The following is a 12572-nucleotide window of genomic DNA, read 5'->3' as shown; positions in this document are numbered from 1 at the left end:
CAGCAGGAGGAATGGTGCCATCTTGTGAAGCAGTTCAGACCAAGGCATTACCCCAACTCAACCTCACTTCCAGCAGAACAGAATGCTTCCCTAGTCTTCCCAGCCCTCCCCCCATCCGCAGGGCCAGCCTACCTCTCAGTCTGTCCTTCAACCACCACAGTCATATTGTTCCCTTGATGTTGGACACTCCCAACAGTGAATGCAGCTTGTCCAGTCAGGAAAATGGCTCCAGGGAGGACTTCACCTACAATATCCAGAATCAAGGGTATGAACAGGATGAAATTGTCTTTGAGGAAGATGAAAAAAGTGAACCCTGGGAAAAACCTTGGGAGGGTGAAGGTGGGACATAAGACCAGGTGGGAGCATAACTGAGAAGCTGGTTGTGGGAATGAGAATGTCATTTAAATAGAGTATGAAATATGTATAATATGTGTAGTAGGGCAGGGCACCTGCTATTAAAAAATCAGAGTGCTATCAGAATTGCATGCCTGTCAAATGTAAGTGGGGTTCAGAAGCACAGTGAGGAGGAATCCTTGAGAGAGAGTAGTTTAAGTATTGGGATATGCTTTGGAGAGTGGGAAGAATTGAAGGAAAGGTAATAACATGCCTTGTTGAAGAACCCCTCTGTGAAGGCACATGGTTTAAGTGGTTTATGTTGCTTTTGTCCTGTGCCTGGCATTTGGGAGGAAGGTTTTGAGTCAGATCAGGGTTGGAGTGGCTGTCATGGGGAAAATAAAACATTGTGTATTGTACAGGCTGCTGTAGCTGTTGACTTTAATCTCTGAATTGCTTCTCTCCTTGCTCTCTGCAGTTTGAGATCACCAGTTTCCTGCAATTACCCTGAGCAGCTGGAGCCAGCAGGCAACCTAGAGACCACATACTGCCAGTACAGCAGCCAGGATGGAATCTACCAGCTGCCCCAACATCCCCAGCAGCACCAGCTCTCCCAGTTCCACCACCTGCCAAGTCACCTGACCAGCAATGTGCTCTCCAGTGTCCATTTCACTGCTACAACACCACCCACTGAGCCCCATTCAGCTTTCCTCACCTTACCTGGTAACAGTGGAGTCATAACCTATGGGGCAGCAGGAGCCACGCAGGGCTACCTACACAACTCCACAGCAGGACAGCTCTTGTTACAGCAGCCAAGTGGAAACCCAGGTACATTTCTGAAACCTTTTGGCATCCTGCTTCTCTGGTGTTACTAAACAATACCCTGAAATGTTCAGGGTGATCAGTGGTTTTCCTAATGACTGTGACTGAAGGAAGGAATGTGTATAAACATGCACAAATATTTATATATATATGTGTGTGTGTGTGTGTTTATGTGTGTGTGTGTGTGTGTATATATGCTGCCTTTTTTTATTTCCTTGTATGCATTTTTTATAAAGTGCTGAATAACCCATTAAATTGAACAAAATGTTACTACTACTAGGCTGCATGTCAGAGAGAGTGTTACCATGTGAACATGTCAGGTAGTGCAATGGTTTTGTCTGGAATGGAGAGCTAATTCTTCTTTTTCAAGGATATACTGTTGTGCAAACTAACACACCTTTGGTGTATGTGGGTGGGGGTCAAGGATGGAAAATGAAAAAGCTGCCACAGCAAAAGTAAGTTTAAGACAGCAAGAAAACCAGGCTTCTAACTCCAATGTGCTTCTGTGGAAACCATTTTGAAAGCATGTTAAGTATCTTAGGTTAGTGCAAAAGAAGAGAGTAAAAGTGCCCAACAGTACACATGCAGCTTTTTTCCTTTTCTTCCTCTGACATGAATTTGCAACACCACTTAGATTAAAGCACTTGGCATAATTTGCTAGAAAGTAGCTAGGTAAAAATGGCATTGTCTGTCTCCTCGTTTTGTCAGGGATTTGTATTTTGAAGTGGCTCAAGCCCAAGTACAACCAAAAGATAAACTGTTGTAGTTTACTCTTTGGACTGTCAGGTTCACTACATTAAGTTCACAGTCTAAAAAAAATGTACCTCTGTTCTTACCACATAAGAGAACAGAGTTTTCAGATCACAGATGCTGCTCCTGTTTTTGTACCATTTTTTGGACCTTGTCAGGGACACAAGTCTGACTTACAAACTTCATGGCCAACATTCTCCAGAACAGTTTGGCAGCACCCATCCTGTCTATCTAGCACACTTGCCCTGGTTCTCCTCTTTGGTTGTAAGGCATCTTGTTTAAATTACTTTTATTTTCTGTGGGCTTTTTTTCAGTTTGAAGTGCCATAAGGAATGAGGCCTGTGTCCCAGCACACCATGTTAATGTTTTTACAGCATGCTGCTAGAAGTGTGTGTTGCGTGCCCTGGTGCATGGCATGTGAGCACGGAGGGATGTGCAGAGGTGCAGGCCTTGCTAGGACTGATACAGTTGGAGGATTGCTGAAGAAACAGAAGCAGAGTTGAAGGTGTCTTATTCTATACTTCTGCTGAAGGAAGGGATCCTATGGTTGTTACACAGTGTAGATGCCCAGGACCTAGGTTTCCAGAAGTGCAACGGGGAGGGAACTAATCTGTCAGTGTAGACACACCCGTAATTCTTAATTCAGCATGTAAGCAAGTGAGCAGTTTAATTGAATTATAGATATTCATTAAAAACCATTCCTGCTTCCTGGAAAGCAGCTTTCATGAAGGGAAGTGAAGACTAAGCATCCAGGTTACGCTTTGCAGAGCTAACTAGGAGAAGAGTGAGGTGTGTCTCTAACACCATTACGTACACTTGGGATCGATGCTGAAATGACATGTTTTTTAGATTATAACAGTGCTATGAACTCCTTAAGTTTCTCCTCCTAATAGCTGTGGTCTGGATAAACACACTGCAGTGTAAACAACAAAGCTAACCTTCAGAAGTGTGTGTTGGCTGCTCTACTGCAGCAGCCAGGAAGGCATAACTGTAATACTGCATTTGCACGGAGCGGGCTCTCTTAAGCACAACATACATATTTTTACATAGACATGGTTTTAATCCTCCTTTCCTTATTTTCATTATTCTGTGCTTTTTTGCTTGCCTTTCCCTCAGCAGGCATCCCTGCCTATCAAGCTGTCCCCTGGAATGATTTCTACATGTACGGAGCTCCGTTCTCAAATCAGTTCTGCCCACAAATGCCATTTTCTAGCACAGCAGGGGGACAGTGCTGCACAGAGCAGAGTTCCTACAGTCAGCCACCTTGCCTGCCCTCCTCTCCATATCTTCTAGTCCCCAGTGGAACGACACTGGGATCCATGCCACCTACTGGGAAACAAAAAGAAGTCACATCACCAGACCAGAGCTCATACCAGAACCACCAAACAGAGCCAGAGTTGACATTCCATGCTGAAAGAGAAGAAGCAGAGAGTAGCAGCAAGAAAGGAGAGACTATTGTTGGTAACTGAAAGGCCAGCTGATTTTTAAATTATTATTATTATGTTTTTGAGAAGGGGGGTATAAGGAAAGCATTCCAAGACAGCAGTAGCTCATTTGAATGGAGGATCAAAGCTGTGGCCCAAATGGGAATGAAACTTGCTGTTCAAGATAGGTCCCGTTATCCTGTATCCACTTAGATTCATCTTTTTTTTAGAAATGGTGGCTTATAGGTCAGTAAAGTAGATGGCAAAGTTCTATATTCTGTTGGTCATCATCAGTTGTGAGCTGAATGTTTACACTGAGCTGATTTTGTCTAAGATTTCCAGAGGCATATACACTTCTCTTCAAGGCAGAATTTCTTGGGCAAGAAGAGGGAAGTAGAACAGGAATGGGAAGGGAGAGCTTTCTCTTTGCATTTCCATTGTCAGACTTTTATTTTGCATAGAAAATTACCTTACTCTAGATTTGTTGAAAGGTGTCCTATGCTTTAAATGTTGTTTTGGTGTGCGTGTGTCTAATTTTGAAACATGAAACATTTCAAAAAATGACAAGTTATTCTGTTTGTTTTTTTCTTCAGCTATTAAAGGAGAAACTAATGACTGATGCTTGGAGAAAAAAAAACAAAGGAAAAGGAAACATTACTATTTTAAACTCTGCAAAATAAGAAGAGACAAAAGGACTAATGAGAATAATAATATTTGTAACAGAAGCACTTTTTTCTTTCTTTTTTTTTGATTATTGTTTGGGTTTTTTTTCCCTTGTTTCCATGATTATTTTCCCGCTGAGGAAAGAAGCTGGGAAATTTCAATCAATAAAAGCTTCTGGTCTGTGTTTTTTGGAAATCTCCTGACTTTATTCTTCTTAATGGATTCTGATCTTGAGGAGCTCACAGTTGGAAAGAGCTGATATAGGCACCAAAGTCCAATGCAGAGGTGGAAATTCCAGATCCTGCAAGATTCAGAAGGTGTGGCTGGTATTCTGGAATACATAAGAAGATAGCACATGAAGATGATGATGTATGAAAAACAGGGAGAGAAACTCCAGCAACTGCACCTAATTTTAGGGACTCCAGATAGTGCAAGAAGTGTCATGGCAAGTGCATTGTCTTTGCTACTTCTGAATTTCTTTTTTTTTTTTTTTTAATTTTCACCATAAAATTACAAAAAGTGGCAGCAAAACTGTCTATAAACGCCAGCAGTGTAGCCAGATGTCTACCAGTTATTAAATGCTTAGCTTCTTGTTTGAATTGTAGATAGATTTTAATGTCTGCAAATTGCATTGTTTGAAATTTTTTATGAATTAGTTGATAACTTAAATATTATCACCTTGGTCATCATCTCAGGGTCTGACCTGACAGTTTATTCCTGAGGTGGCTCAGTTATTTCAAAAGGGCTTAAGCTCTCTACTGTCTTTTTTGGTTAACAGGAGCTGTAGGCAGTTTACTGTGGGTATGTCTTGCATTTACATCTGTATCCTGTAAGGATGTGCTGCAGTTTAATCACTGTGGCTTTTCTTTTGTGTTCCTCAAATCTTACTGAGGGAACATCTCAGTGCAGTGTTAGCAGGAGTAGTTTAGTAGAGCAAAGGAAAAGGATCTTGGCTTGAAAGTCTCAGCTTCTGCTCTACCTGGGACTATCAGCCTGAAAAATAAACAGTGTCTCTGAAATCAGTTATCAGCAGGAGAAGCAGAGGAGTCTAGTGAAGAGATTGTTTAGTCTGGCTGAAGTCCCTAGGAACTGTGGTTCCCTGATCAACTTCAACCACCTGAAGGTGTTTGATATATAAAGCAAGAACCTAAAATTTATGGCAGGCTCTTGTTTTGTCCTCGCGAGGAAAGACCCTTGTGTTGTAGGAAGCTGGAGGTGTGTTTCTTTTGTTCCCTTCTATGTTTAACCCTGAGCCTTTCCACTGCTTTTTGGACACAGGTAAGGCCTGGCTAATTTGTGTATTTACAGTGATCTGGGTGCTGCTCTTGTACCTCATGAAATGAAGTGTCATCAGGTCTGTTTTTCAGTTTCTCCCTAATCTGTTCATAAAGAGTGTCTGGCAGGAGTTGGATGCTGCTGCTGCTCTCCTTTTTCTTTCTTCTGTCTCCTCAAACACTGGTTTATGTCTGCCAGTGGCTGAACACTAAGCAGTACAGTCTTTGTACAGCAGTACACATTTATATCCTGAATCTACAGATTTGTATAGAGATTCTAAAATTTTCATTTCCTAGAGCAAAAGTTTGTTATTGTCTGGATAACAGGCTGGGAACTGGTGGGGAATGTGCATTACTGCACACTTGTTTCACTCATCCACAGCTGAACAGCCTAAACCAATATTTCCAAGAGGTGTGAATAGGAGTTTTCATTGCAATTACAAGTGTGCTCTGAAAACTGTTACTGGTGACGATGGCAGAATTCTTCACAGCAAGAGCTGGCCATGTATCTTGCCTGGATTCAAAAAACAACCCTTCCAGGAGGTAAAGAGAATAAAACCCAACAGAATGCCAGCTTGTCTGTCACTACCTGTCCCTTCTCTCACAGTAAAGAAAATAATAATAATAATTTTGGGTATTTTTTTACTCTTATTTTCAGAAACATGCCTTTTGGATGTTGTCTGGTGGCAGAGCTGTGTAGCCAGCTTGCATATGCAGCCCTCTGCATTTCTCATAAAACCATAATTTGGACACTGAGGATGACTTAAGTGCTGTGTGAGACAACCTCAAAAACTTTGGGGATTGAATCTTGTGTGTTCAAGCTTTTGGGTAAAATGTAGGCATGTCCAGGAACGGTTGGAGTGGAAAGGTGTGATTCCTTCCCATGCTTGTACCTTAAACTTGCCAGATTCACTTGGGCTCAAAGGTTTGAACTGAGCTTTCTTTCATATCACTGTTAACAGCTGGAGGAAAGGATGGGCACCTGAGAGTACAGAGATGGCAGATCCATCCCTTCTGTCTTCACTGGAGCTAAACCAGGGTTACTCCACTACACAGGCGTGCAGACGTGGGTTTCTTTGCCTGGTGCTGCCACTGGCAGAAGCAGCAACAGCTCTTGACCATGTGTCAGGCTACCTACCAAGGTGAAAAGGCTTCCATAGTTGTGTGACCCTCTCTATTATACCTGCAATGCACACTGCACTAACATCTTGGAATCTCCTAACTCCTTAATCTCCTTGTGCCATTCTCCCTACTGCAAATTACTTTTAGTGGAATTAGGTACATGTTGCACAGTCACTTAGGGCTTAGGCCCCTGTGTGCTTTTATTAGATGTTTCCTTGGCATGTTAAGTCTCAGGAAGGCTCACTTTGTTAGGGTGGCAATTCAAAATGCTGGGGTCTTCTGACTGTGGCACCTTCACTTTTGAGGTTTTGCCTCTCTCTTGTAATTTTAACAGGAAACACCAAGTGGTCACAATTCTGAAGTGAGTCAAACGGATACAGCTCTGTATGTTATCAAGTATTACTGTGTTTTTTTCCTAGTTAATCAAGAGGGTGGAAAGCCAGACTGTGGATGTGTGTATTTGCTTTGGACTAATTCAGCACCACTGCTGTAAAACTGGCAAGGAGCAAGGCCAGCACAGTAAGCATGTTTCCACAGAGGGAAAGCAAGGGTGAGGTTTCATCTGGTTACCCAAAGAGTGGCTGTTCAGCTGAAAAGTGCACACCCTCACATACACATACCTATCATATCACACTTCAGCATCATTAAATTGTTAACCTTCTACTACATCTAAATAGCTGATGTATAAACAGGTACATTTGGTATATTAGCCTTTTCCCTGTGTGCCTTAGCCAGCAAGTAGGTATTGTTTTCTACAAACAAGTCCTGTTTTATGTACTGAGAGCACATAAATCCTCATGAACTAACTCCTCTTTTAGTCAAAAAAGAGAATCTTTTTTTTTACAGGCTTCATAGTTTCTTTAAAGTGGGATACATTAGGAAATGCCAACTTTTATTCAGTTTGGCAGTTGAAATTCCCAAGGTATTGATTGCCTTGCTTATTATAAAGATTGCTGCACCTGGCATGAGAAAATAATCAGTTGCTGAATGGTAAATACTGATTTTTGTTCATGTTGCTATGCTAAGCTCAAGAACAATACATTCAAAACAAAACACAACACTGTGACAAACCCCAAATCCATTCTCTGCCAGTGCCATGTGTCTTCATAGCTAAATGCTGACGAGCATGGAAACACCTCTGATAACTCATTTAGCTTCATGATAATCATACCTTCAGAACTGATATGAAATCTGCCAGATGAGACTGCACAGCATGAGTCATCAAAGCCACCACTGAGGGAGTTCAGGATGCATTGATTAGTCTTCCTGTGTGTCCCACGTGCCCATATCTGTGAGATCCCATCAGACAAGGGTTGGTAAACCTTCAACATTAAGCCAGCCTCCACAGAGAGCAGGACTGTGACAGCAGCCTGCTGATGGCTGTTGCTGGAGAAATGAACTGCAGAGAAGTGGTTGATTCTATGGCAGCGCAGCTGTAAATAGCCAGGAGCTTAGAGGTTCCAGTTACATACAGGCCCATAACCCATCTTCTTGGGATATTTCTTGTGCCCTCTGCTCACCGTGTGTTTTTACAGGAGAACAAGGGGGTGAAGTTCCTCCTTTGGTTTCTTTCAAAGAATTTTGAGCAAAATGTGAACAAAAGAGAAAGCTGAGGCTTGTTCTACCTGCATGGTGTACCTCTCAGGTCCACCTTGCCCTCTGGTGCTGGGGCTGACAGGGAGCCCAGCTACTCCAACAGTCCCTGCCATGAGGGAGTAGTTTTTGGGAAGTGGAATCAGACTCCCTTTCTGCTTCTGTGGGAGGGTGATTTGCTCCTTGCCTTTCTCCCTCACCTTTAATAGGGAAATCACACAGCTCCTCAACTCCCATCTGATGCCCCACCTGCCTGCCTGGGGCTTCTGGCAAAGTCTTAGTATGCTCCATGTCTTGCCCAGGCTCTTCCCTGTGCTGCATGCAGCTCCAGGAAGTGTCAAAACCAAAACATCTGTGGTGATCAGGGGTGGTGAGGGCCTCTTGTTTTGGGTTTCTGTAATCTCTGAGGAGTGCAGAAACAGTGGTGGCAGAAGGTCAGAGAAAGAAAAAAGAGCACCAAAGGGAGAGAGAATAATGAGAAAGAGAGGGAGGAGAAACAGGTGTGAAAAGGCATGTTGTGTGACTGTGTTCAGGTGGTGATGGGAATCCTGAGCCCACCGACAGCTCTGGTTGGTTATAAATGTGATGTACCCGTGCAACATCCCAGCTGCCTGGCATCTCCTCTGGCTGTGCCCCTGCAGCTCCCATTCCACGAGTGACCCATGGGCTTTGGGCTGCCCAGCAGAGCTGCAGCTGTCTGTGTTGCCAGAAGAGCAAGTGGGGGCCAGGAGGCTGCCAGCCACCTTTCTTAACCTCTTCTTGGGATTTTGACACTGGGATCAGCACGCTGAGATATGACACACCCACTTTCTGGGGTCATCTTTGCATTTTGCTGAGGGGGGCTTTTGTCTGCCCGAAACCACACCAGCACCACGGGGGCCCTTCTCGAGAGCACACAGCTTCTGGACACCTGCTTGATTTCAGCTTCCTTTGGGGAAGAAGGAATCAAAATAATGGCTACTCTGAGCCCCTTTTTGGGAGAGTAAGTGTACCCCAGAGATGTGTCAGCTGCCCATGAGAGAGGAGCAGTGTGGGAGGCTGCACATAGAGCTCCTAGAGTGAGATCAGAGGAGGCCACAAAGACAATCCAAGGGCTGGAGCAGCTCTGCTCTGGAGACAGCCTGAGAGTTGTGGTTGTTCAGCCTGGAGAAGAGAAGGCTCTGGGGAGACCTTAGAGCACCTTCCAGTGCCTAAAGGGGCTACAGGAAAGCTGGGGAGGGACTTCGGACAGGGCAGGGAGGGAGAGGACAAGGGGGAATGGATTGAAACTGGAAGAGGGGAGATTTAGGTGAGACATGAGGAGGAGATTCTTGAGTGTGAGAGTGGGGAGACCCCGGCCCAGGTTGCCCAGGGAAGTCATGGAAGCCCCATCCCTGGCAGTGTTCAAGGGCAGGTTGGATGGGGCTTGGAGCAACCTGGTCTAGTGGGAGGCGTCCCTGCCCATGCAGGGGGGGGTTGGATCTAGATGATCTTTGAGGTCGCTGTCTGTGTTGCCAGAAGAGCAAGTGGGGGCCAGGAGGCTGCCAGCCACCTTTCTTAACCTCTTCTTGGGATTTTGACACTGGGATCAGCACGCTGAGATATGACACACCCACTTTCTGGGGTCATCTTTGCATTTTGCTGAGGGGGGCTTTTGTCTGCCCGAAACCACACCAGCACCACGGGGGCCCTTCTCGAGAGCACACAGCTTCTGGACACCTGCTTGATTTCAGCTTCCTTTGGGGAAGAAGGAATCAAAATAATGGCTACTCTGAGCCCCTTTTTGGGAGAGTAAGTGTACCCCAGAGATGTGTCAGCTGCCCATGAGAGAGGAGCAGTGTGGGAGGCTGCACATAGAGCTCCTAGAGTGAGATCAGAGGAGGCCACAAAGACAATCCAAGGGCTGGAGCAGCTCTGCTCTGGAGACAGCCTGAGAGTTGTGGTTGTTCAGCCTGGAGAAGAGAAGGCTCTGGGGAGACCTTAGAGCACCTTCCAGTGCCTAAAGGGGCTACAGGAAAGCTGGGGAGGGACTTCGGACAGGGCAGGGAGGGAGAGGACAAGGGGGAATGGATTGAAACTGGAAGAGGGGAGATTTAGGTGAGACATGAGGAGGAGATTCTTGAGTGTGAGAGTGGGGAGACCCCGGCCCAGGTTGCCCAGGGAAGTCATGGAAGCCCCATCCCTGGCAGTGTTCAAGGGCAGGTTGGATGGGGCTTGGAGCAACCTGGTCTAGTGGGAGGCGTCCCTGCCCATGCAGTGGGGGGGTTGGATCTAGATGATCTTTGAGGTCCCTTGCACCCAAACCACTCTGTGACTCCGTGATCCCGAGCCCAGGCTCTGTGCTCCCGCCTGGGGGTGCTGGGGTGTCTGGGGCACAGCCCCGGGGAGCTGGCAGGGCTGTCACCAGGGGCTGCACCCCAGTGCCCACCAGGGCTGGTGTCCTCTCCTCACTGCAGCACCCTCTGCAGAAGCAGGAGCTGGCACAGCCCCTGCCGAGGCTCCGGGGCTGCAGGAAGGAGCAGGGAAGCCGCAGCCCTCCAGCCCGCACACGGGGGCAGCCTGTTTTCCCTGCTGGCTTGTTTTCACTCTTCTCCTCTTGCAACAACACAGGCTGAAAATACTTCCCGTAATTTCTGCTCGGCCTTCTCTGCCAGAGAGTCATGGTTTATTTCTGGCAGCGAGCTTGCATTTTTAAAAGCACCTTCCTGTTTGTGTCACGTTCCTGCCAGTGGCTGAGGAAGAGATGCCCTGGGAGCTCAGGGAGATGTGACTCCGGAGAAGCCCTGCCTGCCGCATCTGGAGGCGGGAGCTCTGATCCAGTTAGGCAATGGCTCCGGAATAATACTAAAAAAAAAAAGCCCTTTGTATACTTATGACTGAACAGCAGCCAATGATCATACAGCAAAATAATTGCCTTTTTTTTCTCCCTTCCCAGACTGGGCTCCCCACCCTGCCAGAGCTGCTTTCCTGAGTCATTCCCCTGATTTCAAAAGCTGCTGTGACATTTGTCTGCACAAAGGGAGGAAGTGGAAAGGGAATCCCTATCTCCCTGCCTCCCTATAGGGGAGGCTTGCCTGGCAGGGCTGGGCTGCTCCCACAGGAGAGTCCCTGTGTGTGGCGAAGAATGACACACACTTGCAGGAATAGGCGTCTCTGCTGCGGCTGCAGAGCAACTGGGAAGAAGTGGAAGAGAGGGAGGGCTGGTGGGAAGCCCCAGGGTTGTGTTAGGGCTCAGCACCTGCCGTGCAAGCCCAGCTGGGTCCCATCGCAGGACTTGCACTGTCAGGGTGGCTACAAACTAGGCACGCAGTGACAAATGAGCTTAATCCCTCTCTGACTGAAGGCCTTGCAAAAATGACATTACTTCTGCCCCAAGCCTGAGCCAGCCTGGCTGGGTGGGCACTGCACGGGGCCTGGAGGTGTGGGAGCAGACTGCGTGGGGAATAGATCAGGCAACATCGTTCCTCTGCTAGAGGATGCTCGGCTGTTTCAAAGTGGTGAGTGTCCAGCAGCACCACTGGCATGTCAAGAGGAAGATGATCACTTCTGTGAAAACCAGGAGGGTTTCCCTGGTTCCCTCCTCTAGCTTGGGGGAAGGCTGCAAAAGAGAGCTTTAAGCATCCTTTTGCTGATACTGGCAATGCCCTATTTAGCAAGCTTGGCTTTAGTGAAAACTGTTTTTACAAGCATTTGCTCTGGAGCCTGAATGGGTTCCAGTCTGGTGGGCAAGGCTCCTCCTGCAGGCAAAGCTCTGGGTAAGTGTGGTGGACACAGTCCAGACCAACACCCTTCCTCCTTGTCACACCCAGGCAGAGGGACTGTGAGCACAGAGAAAGAAATAAAAGGGGAGGGGGAGGGGGGAAATGAGGAGGAGGAGAGGGAACTTGTGCTGCTCTGAAGCGACAATATAAACAAGTGGCAGATGCTGCTAAATGCAATACTCAAATAAGTGTTGTTTCTGTTTAACCTATTGGATCTGCAAGACCCAACCTAGGCAGGGGTAAATGAGTGAGGTGCCCTGAGCCCACACATCAGCTAAATTAAGTTCCTGGTTCAGAAGCACCTTTTGTCCACAAAGGTGTTTTTACAAAATTAGCCACAACATAGTTTCACTAACATAAAGCAGGGAGCTTTAACTGGAGAGTTGCAGAGGCACGTGTGGAATGCTCCAGGACTTTTTTACTGACAATTGCATATAAAATGGAAAACACCCTGCTTGAAACAGAGCTGGCAAGCAGAAAATAAAACCAGCTTGGAGACACGACACGGAGTGTAGCTGATATGCAGCCATTGACAGGCAGCAGGGCCTTGCATAACCACTTTTTAGAGGGTAGAACAGCACGTTAAAGAGAATAAATATTTCACCTCAAACATGCAAAAATTATTTCAGTGAATAGAGCTAAGCATTCAAAAATTGTGTTGCTAAGATGGTGCAACTTTTATGCAGCCTCTTTTGAGCCCATGCATTATGATGGTAGGTGATCTTGTAATTCAAGAATATTTTTAGCTCAGAACCCCTGTTTCTGCTAGAGAGTTGTAGGAGTAATTGGGATGTTTTTTAGTCTTTTCAGCCAGTGTGTGTGACTGGGCCATATTTAATTCATGTAATCTT

This window comes from Chaetura pelagica, unplaced genomic scaffold (genome assembly GCF_000747805.2).
Source record: "Chaetura pelagica isolate M959 unplaced genomic scaffold, ChaPel_1.0 scaffold429, whole genome shotgun sequence".
Taxonomy (NCBI): Eukaryota; Metazoa; Chordata; class Aves; order Apodiformes; family Apodidae; genus Chaetura; species Chaetura pelagica.
The sequence above is the reverse complement of the archived record's forward strand: the minus strand, read 5'-3'. Positions refer to the sequence as shown.